The sequence below is a fragment of the Bos indicus x Bos taurus genome, chromosome 10, assembly GCF_003369695.1.
Source record: "Bos indicus x Bos taurus breed Angus x Brahman F1 hybrid chromosome 10, Bos_hybrid_MaternalHap_v2.0, whole genome shotgun sequence".
NCBI lineage: Eukaryota > Metazoa > Chordata > Mammalia > Artiodactyla > Bovidae > Bos > Bos indicus x Bos taurus.
In genome coordinates, this window is record NC_040085.1 from 125,493 (window position 1) to 138,115 (window position 12,623).

General features: G+C 46.6%; 1 non-coding gene across 1 annotated transcript; it reads left to right on the top strand.

The window, feature by feature from the left end:
* The first annotated feature begins 301 nt into the window (after nt 1-301).
* Nucleotides 302-407, top strand: LOC113900513. The gene has a single exon (XR_003513156.1). It is a non-coding gene; the product is annotated as a U6 spliceosomal RNA (small nuclear RNA).
* Nucleotides 408-12,623: the final 12,216 nt, after the last annotated feature.

Consider the following 12,623-nt stretch of genomic DNA (forward strand, 5'->3'; position numbering starts at 1 on the left):
TTCCAGCCCAGGTCTCAGGAGGACTTAGACCAAGCCCTGCTCAGTGCTCCCTCCTCGTCAGCACCAACAAGGGCAGGAGGGGCCTGGACAGCAGCTCCACCCAAGGCCGGCAGACAGCCTCGCTGAGGGACACACAGTCACGGCTCTGCCTCGGCAGGCGGTTAACGAGGCTCCCCGCCCAGGGCAAAGGGCTCCTTAACTCCAAATTCATTTTGCACAGAGTAGAGGAAAGAATCAGACATAAACTATAAACTAAATCAAGTGTCTTATTTTTTAATTTAAATATAAAAAGTGAAGGTTAGTGCTCGCTTCGGCAGCACATATACTAAAATTGGAACAATGCAGAGAAGATTAGAGTGGCCATGAGCAAGGGTGGCATGCAAATTTGTGAAGCGTTCCATGTTTAAAAATAAAAAAAGTGAAGGATAAAAGCAGTAAAAATGACATTTTAAGTGAATAAACTACAAACTAAATCAACTATATATTCTGACTTACATATAAAAAAGAGGAGGGTGGAAGCAACACAAATTACTGTTAAATGAGCAGCCTTGCTATGTGGGTACCACCCAAGTTCTCCAGTAAATTCCACCGCTAGACTCGGCTGCAGACACCATCCGGGAACCAGAGCTGCTCTTTCCATCACACCCGGAGGAGCCTTCTTTGTCTCCAGGGCATGTACAGAACCCAAGTCTGTGCCTTCAGGCACCTCTTCTGCCAGGCTCCAAGCAGAAGGCTCCACTTGAGTTGTGTTCTTCATCTTCTCCTGCAGGTTAATGGTGGTAAAATGAGGCAAAGGAAGTGCCTAGAACTTGAGCACGTCCCCTTTCTGCAACTGTTTGATTTTCTTCTCTTTCTGTAAGTGACTTTTTTGAATCAAAAGAGAAAGGACATATTTCCACAGTTCTCCTCACCGGGAGTTTGGGCTTAACAGGTACTGTCATGGGGCAATCGTTGAGCAACTCATCCTCATCTTCTTGGGTGGGTTGGGGGTTCTCTTCCGAACAAAGGCCGGTGACCTGGGGACAGTGACTGGAATTTCTTTCTAACGGGGAACATCCACAACACCTAACAAGATGCAATAAGGGCAAGGCTTCGCATAAATTTAAAGTGTTTATCTTCCAATACCCTCTTTGCTTTTTGCTGATTGATTCTTTTCTCCGTTTCAAAATCAAAGACAAAATCAAAAGCATGGCCGGTGGCTTCTCTGGCTGGTTTCTTAGGGAAAATGCACCCATATAAAGAACTCCAGAATCCAGTTTCCGCATTTTAAATTTGTAGAGCCCTGCTTCTACAGGATTACATTTCTTGGATTTTGCATTGGTTTCCAACACCTCCACCACCTCTTGCATTTTTATTCTCTTCTCAGTACTTTTTAGGATCTTCTGTATATGGGAAAAAGAACCTGAAAAAGAATAGGTATGCATTTATACATGACTTCATTAAGTTCTTGTGCACCTTATACAAACACAACTTTGGAAATCAACTGTATTCCAGTGTAAGATCAAAATGAAATTGCACAGAAAGAAAAAGAAAAAAGAAAGGTGCATGAAGAAATGCTGCCACCTTGTGGCCGCTTTCCATAACAACAAAGTGGAAAGCTGTGCTGATGGGCTCTTAATATTCAGAAGGCCCGTGGGGTTGTGAGTTAAACACCTCCTGCCTTCAAGGACTGTTCTAGGAGTGTTCATCAAAACACAGGGCAGACATTCAAAAGTCAATTGCTAGATGTTTCACTCATACCCTTAAAAAACACACACAGGAAATGCTGTCAACCTTGCTAAATATTAAAGAAATCCAAATCAAAACTACAATGAGGTATCAACACGACTGGTCAGAATGGCCATTGTCAAACACTCTACAAAGAACCAAGGCTGGAGAGGGTGTGGAGAAATGAGAACCCTCCTCCATCTATGCTGGAATGACATAGAACAGCCACTATGGAGACAGTGTGTGTGAGTGCGAAGTCACTTCAGTCATGTCCGACTCTCTTCGACCCCGTGGACTGTAGCCCGCCAGGCTCCTCTGTCCATGGGATTACACAGAGCTTTGTAACGCAGGGCAGGTAGTCTGAATATCAAAAGAGGCAACCCACTCCAGTGTTCTTGCCTGGAGAATCCCAGGCTCCTCTGCCCATGGGATTACACAGAGCTTTGTAACACAGGGCAGGTAGTCTGAATATCAAAACCAGATATCCTGAGTCAAGGAATTCAGTGCTCTTCTGTGTATGGGAAGATGCCCCAGTCCTGGCTCACTGAAATCGTTCCTTTCATATGCACCTCCCCTGTATGGGCCAGCATCCTGTTTTCGCATCCTGAGCTTCCTTTCCTCAGGGCTCACCTTAGAGTGTCTGCAGTCTGACGGCTGCTAGAGAGCAGATATTCTTCTCCTTGCTGAGTTCCTGAGGGCTCACCGGCTCACACTGGAGGGCTGCAATTGCAGATGACTATCACATCTAGCGGGAGAAGGCAATGGCACCCACTCCAGTACTCTTGCCTGGAAAATCCCATGGATGGAGGAGCCTGGTGGGCCGCAGTCCATGGGGTCGCTAAGAGTCGGACAAGACTCAGCGACTTCATTTTCACTTTTCACTTTCCTGCACTGGAGAAGGCAATGGCAACCCACTCCAGTGTTCTTGCCTGGAGAATCCCAGGGACGGGGGAGCCTGGTGGGCTTCCATCTATGGGGTAGCAAAGAGTCAGAAACAACTGAAGCGACTTAGCAGCAGCAGCAGCAGCATCACATCTAGCCAGGAGCGGCCGAGAAGAGCTACCCACGTCCGAGGTCGGGGCGGCGGCCAAGATGGACTGGTTGGATCTCCTTGCAGTCCAAGGGACTCTCAAGAGTCTTCTCCAACACCACAGTTCAAAAGCATCAATCCTTCAGCGCTCAGCTTTCTTCACAGTCCAACTCTCACATCCATACATGACCACTGGAAAAACCATAGCCTTGACTAGACAGACCTTTGTTGGCAAAGTAATGTCTCTGCTTTTTAATATGCTATCTGGGTTGGTCATAACTTTCCTTCCCAGGAGTAAGCATCTTTTAATTTCATGGCTGCAATCACCATCTGTAGTGATTTTGGAGCCCCCCCAAAATAAAGTCTGACACTGTTTCCACTGTTTCCCCATCTATTTCCCATGAAGTGATGGGACCAGATGCCATGATCTTCATTTTCTGAATGTTGAGCTTTTAAGCCAACTTTTTCACTCTCCTCTTTCACTTTCATCCAGAGGCTTTTTAGTTCCTCTTCACTTTCTGCTATCAGGGTGGTGTCATCTGCATATCTGAGGTTATTGATATTTCTCCCAGCAATCTTGATTCCAGCTTGTGCTTCATCCAGCCCAGCGTTTCTCATGATGTACTCTGCATAGAAGTTAAATAAGCAGGGTGACAATATACAGCCTTGACGTACTCCTTTTCCTATTTGGAACCAGTCTGTTGTTCCATGTCCAGTTCTAACTGTTGCTTCCTGACCGGCATATAGGTTTCTCAAGAGGCAGGTCAGGTGGTCTGGTATTCCCATCTCTTTCAGAATTTTCCACAGTTTGTTGTGATCCACACAGTCAAAGGCTTTGGCATAGTCAATAAAGCAGAAATAGATGTTTTTCTGGAACTCTCTTGCTTTTACCATGATTCAGCGGATGTTGGCAATTTGATCTCTGATTCCTCTGCCTTTTCTAAAACCAGCTTGAACATCTGGAAGTTCACGGTTCATGTATTGCTGAAGCCTGGCTTGGAGAATTTTGAGCATGACTTTACTAGTGTGTGAGATGAGTACAATTGTGTGGTAGTTTGAGCATTCTTTGACATTGCCTTTCTTTGGGATTGGAATGAAAACTGACCTTTTCCAGTCCTGTGGCCACTGCTGAGTTTTCCAAATTTGCTGGCATATTGAGTGCAGCACTTTCACAGCATCATCTTTCAGGATTTGAAATAGCTCAACTGGAATTCCATCACTGCGGGGAGCCGGTGAGGCATTCTGCTCATGACAAAGGTCATGAGGAAGGAGGCTCGGCATACGCAAAGGCAGGATCAAGCCTCAGGAGTCCACCCGGATATTCTCGAGCATTTTCCCCCAAAAAACCAGAGTCTGCCTACTTTATTGCTTTGTGCTCTCACCTCTGACTTTACTGGGGGCTGTCCCCTACCACCATCTCTCTCTCTCTCTGTCAAAGAGTTAACTTACAGCTCCAATTAATAAAGTTCCTGGGCAATTAGGAGTGTTTAAATCCAAACCCCTCAGATGGCTCTCTAACTCACCTGACAAGTTTACCCGGACTCCTGCAGCTATGCATACGATTGTTTACAGTCTCCTAGCCTCCAGAGGCACGGGAAGCTTAAGATATTCAAATAGCTTAGAGCCTCTCAGAGAGTTAAAAACTGTCAGAATAAACTAGTAAAGGATTTCATTGATGAGTCAATGCTTGTTGCCAAGTTCTCACATCCCCTGAATTGTATCCTTGAATGTGTATTAATTAATAGTTGGTATATAGTAAAAAAATAAGTAGTGGCCTTGGTGTTAGTAACTTTAGACCCTTAAGGTAATAAATTCTTTTCTTTGTTGTAAACCCATTACACATCCGCCCTATAGGAATGCAATTTTATCTTTGGAAGATGGTGCCAAACCTTAAAATAATTACTCTTAGAGAAAATAAGTCTTTGTTGGTAAGTCCTTGTCAAGAGTCATAAAATGTTAGTAGGCCTTCTGGCCAGAAGATGATGTAAATCACCTAAACCATTTGTATACGATAAATTTGCAGGAAAGAAACCTTGGTTTTTGATAAGAATCAAAGACTGCTGACTTTGCATCCCCTATTATCCTCTATGTGTAACTTAGGGTATAAAAGCCCCTGTTAAAAATAAAGATACGGGCCTTGTTCACCAATGCTTGGTCTCCCCATGTCATTCTTCCCTTTAACTTCCAGCTGAGTCTCCATCTGGAGCGCGGAACCCACCACGCTTACTAATTATGCCTGGGCTTCTAAGACCCACTCGAGAAGGTGTCTAGGGTGAGGCACCTTCTGCTATTCGAGAGGGCGCCTGCGGCCTACGTAAGTGGTGCAAACTTCTTGTCTTGAAGTTTTATTGGTCTCCCGCGTAAACCAAGCTACTCAGCTTCTTTTCTCCACTGAATTTTCCTACTGAGCTATCCTCATTCTATTGTTCTCTATATCTCTAATTAGCATATAAATAGTCGCCTAGGCCATCTCTCCTTCGAATACCCTGGATCAGCTGGGGCTGGTCCCCAGCACATCACCTCCACTAGCTTTGTTCATAGTGATGCTTTCTAAGGCCCACAGATAACTAGGGTATTCTTTTAGGCGATGGAGAACCCTGGGGCTCTTCCTTCCCGGGGTCTGGTTTTCCAGTTGGTATGTCGTTTCCATAGATACTGGGCATATAGCTCAAAGTCCACAGTCCAGCCCAAGATGGAGTCCTGCTTTCAAGATGGAGCCTGTTCTGTTTCCTCCTTCAATATGTCTAGCTATACATGAGTCATGCACCTGGAAAGACACCCCCCCCACACTCGTTACTGTGCTCAGTTGCACAGTCATGTTGGACTCTTGGCAATCCCTTGGAGTGTAGCCTGCCAGTCTCCTCTGTCCATGGAATTTTCCAGGAAAGAATACTGGAGTGGGTTGCCACTTCCTCCTTCAGGGGATCTTCCTGACTCAGGGATCAGATCTACATCTCTCGCATCTTCTGTATTGCAGTCGGATTCTTTACTGCTGAGCCACACCAGGGAAGACCCACTCACTATTAAATCAATGCAAATCAAATCTACACTGAGGAATTCCCTCCCACCGCTCAGGATGGCCATCACCACAAAGATTTCCAAAGACTAAATGGTGCAGAGGACGTTGGGGAAATGGAATCCTCCTGCACTCTGAACGGGGATGCACAAGGGTTCAGCCACCAGGGGAAACAGCACGGAGGTTCCTGAGAAAAGGAAACAGAGGAGCCACGGGATCCTGCAGCCCCACTTCTGGGCTCGTATCTGGAGGACATCACGATTCGAAATGACACGTGCACCCCTGTTTTCAGGGAAGCACTGTTTACAAGAGCCAAGACATAAGGTCCACCAAAATGGCCAGCAAAAGGAACATGAGTGGCCCATCTATACACCGGAATACTCCTCAGGCTCTGGGAGTGGAATCAGGATGGGAGAAGGTGGGCCTCTGACCAGCAGCTGGTTGGAAGAAGGGAGACCAGCCCTGAGGGTGGGGTTCCCTGAAGTCTGCAGACCCCAGTGCCCTGATGGGCTTCATCCCCAGTGGGGACGTGGGCAGGGCCTGAGCCCCTGTGATGCAGCCACAGCAGCACTGGGCTCAGAAGTCTCCCGAGGGTGTCTCAAACTCTGACACTGTGTTTCACAAAGGAACAAGAGAATGAAGCTGTGCTCCTGAGCGCCAGTCCTTCCAGCTCTGAGTTGCTTCCAGCAGGACCACTATCATCTGCATGGGGTTGGCTGTGACCAACCTGCCCCCTCCTGGCCTTTCCTTTTCCTCCCATTGAGGATTCCAGTGACATTTCCAGCCCGGAGCCCTCTCCAGGCCAGATGCACCTGTCCATCCACTGCCTCCCCATCTCACCCTGGGGGCTAACAGACCCTTGGAGGACTGCGATCCTGCTGCTGCCCACGCCCAGGAGGCAGCCCCACCTTCCCCAGCTGCTGAGCCCAGACACCCGGTGTAACTGAGCAGGAGCCTGTGGGGCCTTCCCAGGACAGACCCCGTCCCAGATCCTCTGCTGTAGCTCCTCTCTGAAGTATGGAGGTAACGGTTTCTGATGCACACTCCCTGAGTTGTTTTACAGATGCCAAAACCCCCCGAATGGAAGATGTTAACTACTGATGATCATGAACACATAGCCCTCTGATGAGCGTCTCTGGCGGGTATGGGGTTTGATTCTAAACTCTATTTTGCCCCTCCTACAGTCTTGTTGGGGCTTCTCCTTCGCCTTTGGACATGGCGTACCTTGTTTTGGTGGGATCCAACATTCTCCTGTTGATGGTTGTTCAGCAGCGAGTTGCAATTTTGGAGTTCTCGCAGGAGAAGATGAGTGTACGCCCTACTTCGCCATCTTGTTGTTGGTTGGCCTATTGTTCGCCAAAGAGACTTGTTCTAGTCTTCCAAGACAATAAATTCTTTTTTTTTTTAATCTTTTGTTTGAAAAAAATCAGTTTTTCTGGTATAGTGAAGGACAGGGAAACCTGGCATGCTGCAGTCCACGGGGTTGCAGAGTCAGACTGAGTGACTGACAACAACAAAGGATTATCTGCTTCCTTCCTTTCTTCCTGCCTGCCTGCCGTGTATGCACAGATATCTGTATCTCTGAGAGATAATCCACAATGATTATCTCCTTCCTTCCTCATTTACTGAGGCTCTGACACTTTGCCCACCTGATGAGAAAAACTGACTCATTAGAAAAGACCTTGATGCTGGGAAAGACTGAAGGCAGGAGGAGAAGGGGAGGACATAGGATGAGATGGTGGGATGGCATCAGCAACTCGATGGACTCGATGGAGTTTGAGCAAGCTCTGGGAGTTGGTGATGGACAAGGAAGCCTGGCATACTGCAGTCCATGGGGTCGCAAAGAGTCTCGTACATGACTGAGCGACTGAACTGAACTGAACTTTCTCATATACACAGAAATCTCAGCACTCTGATTGAAAATCTGTGGCAAAAAAAAAAAAAAAAAGAGTAGAGATACTCCATAGATACCTAATACCCCAATTAGGTGGCTATACACAGACCACAATCCCTACATTGTATTTTGTCTATACCGCATGATGTTAAAGAAAAGGAAAGAAAAGCAGTCCTGGAAGCTGAGCAGGCTTGGGTCCTACTGCTGGGTTGGGGTGGGGTTGACACAGCCTGGCCCCTGTGCCCTTCACTGACCTTTTTTTGTTTGTTTGTTTTTATTTTTAGTTCTACCAGTTTATTGCTGCCACCCATCTCCCTCCACCCTGATGCATACGTGCTCAGTCATGTAACCCCATGGATTGCAGCCCGCCAGGCTCCTCTGTCCATGGACTTTTCCAGGCAAGAATACCGGAGCGGGTTGCCATTTCCTTCTCCATTCATTGACCCTTTTTAAAAACCCATTGTCTGCTATGTTCTGGTTACGACCAGAGTCCCATGTGACATCAAAGCCTGGAGGAATTTGAAGGCAAGATTTAGCTAGCTTCAACCTCTCCTGGGGTTCCCAGCTCAAGCCTCTTACCTGAGAGTGCAGCCTCCTAGCTCCTCAGCACACTCAACAGGGTGCAGTGGGCAGGAAGGGATTAGTCTGGACAGAGTGTTTCTCTGATGCTTTAAGGAGGAAAAGTAGTGAGACTCAAGCCATAAGTGTTTGTTCAGGCACATTCCACTCTATTTCACAGTGGTAGGAAGCATACTTTCCCTAAGACTCTGGCTGCAGCAGGAAACAGAATTTTTTTTCCCCCTAGATTTTAAAGTCATTCAGTCATGTCCGACTGCTTGTGACCCCATGGACTATACAGTCCATGGAATTCTCTAGGCCAGAATACTAGTAGAGTGGGTAGCCTTTCCCTTCTCCAGGGGAGCTTCCTAACCCAGGGATCAAACCCAGGTCTCCGGCATTGCAGGTGGATTCTTTACCAGCTAAGCCACAAAGGAAGTCCAAGGATACTGGAGTGGGTAGCCTATCCCTTTTCCAGGGGATATTCCTGACCCAGGAATCGAACTGGGGTCTTCTGCACTGCAGGCAGATTCTTTGCCAACTGAGCTACCAGGGAACAGAGGTGGGCATGGAAAAGTGCTCCCACATTGTGGGAATTCTCTGAAACTACAATATGACCACCTGTGCTCACTGCCACCTCTTAATTCATAAGGCCTGCGGTTTTCTTCCCCACTCCAGTACTCTTGCCTGGAAAATCCCATGGACGGAGGAGCCTGGTGGGCTGCAGTCCATGGGGTCACTAAAAGTTGGACGTGACTGAGCGACTTCACTTTCACTTTTCACTTGCATGCACTGGAGAAGGAAATGGCAACCTACTCCAGTGTTCTTGCCTGGAGAATCCCAGGGATGGGGGAGCCTGGTGGGCTGCCATCTATGGGGTCACACAGAGTCGGACATGACTGAAGTGACTTAGCAGCAGCAGTGGTTTTCTTAATGACAACTCCTCTCAGGTAATATCCTGGGATGGGAATTGCAGAAAAATATTCCAAATATTCCTGACTTTCAGGAAGCATTGCCAAAGGTAAATTTTCCTCAAATCTCTGCCACAGGACAAGATGCTCAGTTCAGTTCAGTTCAGTCACTCAGTCGTGTCCAATTCTTTGCCATCCCATGGACTGCAGCACGCCAGGCTTCCCTGTCCCTCACCAACTCCCGGAGCTTACTCAAATTCATGTCCATCGAGTCGGTGATGCCATCCAACCATCTCATCCTCTGTCATCCCTTCTCCTCCCACCTTCAATCTTTCCCAGCATCAGGGTCTTTTCCAGTGAGTTGGTTCTTCATTCATCAGGTGGCCAGAGTATTGGAGTTTCAGCTTCAGCATTAGTCCTTCCAATGAATATTCAGGACTGATTTTCTTTAGGATTGACTAGTTGGATCTCCTTGCAGTCCAAGGGACTCTCAAGAGTCTTCTCCAACAGTAAAATTCAAAAGCATCAATTCTTCAGCACTCAGCTTTCTTTATAGTCCAACTCTCACATCCATACATGACTACTGGAAAACAATAGCTTTGACTAGATGGACCTTTGTTGGCAAAGTAATGTCTCTGCTTTTTAATATGCTGTTTTTAATATGCTGTCTAGGTTGGTCATAGCTTTTCTTCCAAGGAGCAAGTGTCTTTAAATTTCATGGCTGTAGTCACCATCTGCAGAGCCCCAAAAAATAAAGTCTGTCACTGTTTTCATTGTTTCCCCATCTATTTGCCATGAAGTGATGGGACCAGATGCCATGATATTAGTTTTCTGAATGTTGAGTTTTAAGCCAGGTTTTTCACTCTCCTTTTTCACTTCCATCAAGAGGCTCTTTAGTTCTTCTTCACTTTCTGACATAAGAATGGTGTCATCTACATATCTGAGGTTATTGATATTTCTCCCAGCAATCTTGATTCCAGATTGTGCTTCATCCAGCCTGGCATTTGGCATGATGTATTCTGCATATAAGTTAAATAAGCAAGGTGACAATATACAGCCTTGATGTACTCCTTTCCCAATTTGGAACCAGTCTGTTGTTCCATGTCCAGTTCTAACTGTTGCTTCCTGAGCTGCATACAGATTTCTTAGGAGGCAGGTCAGGTGGTCTGGTATTCCCATCTCTTTCAGAATTTTCCACAGTTTATTGTGATCCACACAGTCAAAGGCTTTGGCATAGTCAATAAAGCAAAAGTAGATGTTTTTCTGGAACTTTCTTGCTTTTTTGATGATCCAGCGGATGTTGGCAATTTGATCTCTGGTTCCTCTGCCTTTTCTAAATCCATCTTGAACATCTGGAAGTTCACAGTCCACGTACTGTTGAAGCCTGGCTTGGAGAATTTTGAGCATTACTTGCAGCATCCGTAATTGCTGTAGGAATGTCAACAAAATGACAGTGAGATATCAAAACCCATCAGTCACAATGGACATCCTCACAAGCCTGCAAACAATACAGGGGTGAGGGGGGCTGGAGACAAAAGAAGCCCCCTATGCTATCTGTGGCAGCAGCCAGTGTAACTCCAAATGACTGAAAAAAAAAAAACTATCAAGGGGAACAAAGCCTACAATTTGCATTCCCACACGGGGGCCTATATGTATCCCAAGAAAACCATCAATGAAAGGCACATGCACCCCAAGGAACACTACTGCAGCAGTACACCCCGCAGCCAAGACACACCACCAGCAAAATCTCCACCGAGAGTGTCAAGCTCAAGCAAGATGTGGCACCTATGTACAGTGGACTGGGTCTCACTCACAGGAAGCTGCCACTGAAATTGGGGAATTATGACCCTGGTAACCGCAGGGGCGGTCCTTGGAGGATCACACACAAAGAGCAGTCGGTCAGGCAGATGAAGACTGTAGTATGTGATGTACCTTCCAGGCAAAGTAAAAATGACATAGAAGGCAACAAATTTACAATCCAAAAAGAGATTCTGAGAATTCAAAGTCAAACAAAGGATTCCAGGGGGAAAAAAAAAAAAAAGTGAAGGGCCTAGAATGAATTAGTATTTCCAGACTAACACAAACATAGAAATCTGAATCTGTAATAGATAACCCACAAGGATTATCCTCTTCCTTTCTTCCTTCCTTCCACATATACACAAAAATCTGTATTGCTAACTATACACAGAAATCTGTATCTCTAAGAGATAATCTACAACAATTCTTTTGTTCCTTTCTCTGTTGTATACACATAAAAGTGTATCTGAGATAAATAATTCACAAGGAACTGATGCTCAGCACTCTGTTCAACCTTCTATGGCAGAAATTCCAAGAAAAGGATATCCCATGGATAAATAACACCTGAATTGGGCGGCCGTACACTGAGGCCAACTTTGCAGATCCGCTATACTCCAGGATAACGTCAGCACCCTAACTTGGGCTGCTATCCCATTCCTGGAGTCTGGGCAGCCTTGGGTCCCATGGCTGCCCCGGGGTAGTGTCAACATGCCAGGCTAGGTGCCCTTAGTTGAGCTCTCTCTTAAACCTGTACTGTCCTCTCTGGGACCAGAGTGCCTGATGCACCCGAAGGATGGTGCCCTGACCCTCTGGCTTCAAGGACCTTTGGGGAAAGTCACCTACCCTGAGTTCCAGCTCAAGCCTCCTTCCTGCCAGTGCATCCTTCTAGGCACCGGAGCACCCTCAGTTGGATGCTATGGCTAGGGTTGAAATGTGCCTGCAAACAAGGTGTGAAACTTTAGGGGAGGAAATAGTGAGACAAAGCCCAGGCACACTCCACTCTATTTCACAGCTGGAAGCTGACTTTCCCGAAGGCTCTGGTTGCCGCAGTAACCAAAGCTGGGCGTGAAGAACTGCTGCTGATTTGGGGACGTTTCCAGTAACTACAACTTCACCACCACAGCTTACTTCAGTTTAATAGCTCAGTCAACTCTGCGACCCCATGGACTGCAGCATGCCAAGACATCCCCGCTTGGGTGGCAGCTACCAGGGCACAGTGGGCTGTGGGCCTTTGGGACACACCAGAGAGTAACCCTGGCCGGAGTTCCTCAACTGTTCCCACAGCCACTTGCCTGTTCGCAGAGGGTTTGAGGAGAAAGAAATGAGAAAACCCGAGAGGAAACCTTGGAGGAAGCAGTGAGTACCAGAGGTCTGTGTGTTACCAAAGTAAGCAGAATAAACCAAAACTAGCCAGCCGGAAAGTCACATTAACATGACATTCCAGTCCCATCAAACCAGTGACCTTTCTCCAAAGTGCCTTATAAACGTGAGTTTCCCTTCACAGGGAGAACACCCCTAATTGGAGTCAAAGCTCCCAGATTGGACAAGGTCAAAAAATGCCCCAGTAGGACCCTGATGACAAGCTGTTCTGGGGAAAAGGTTATTTGAACACTTAATTAATAAAGGAAAGAAGTTTCTATCACAGAATCAATCAATTTGTTCCCCACTGTCAAAGTTATCCAGGGCTCCTATAAGGGAAATTAGAATTGG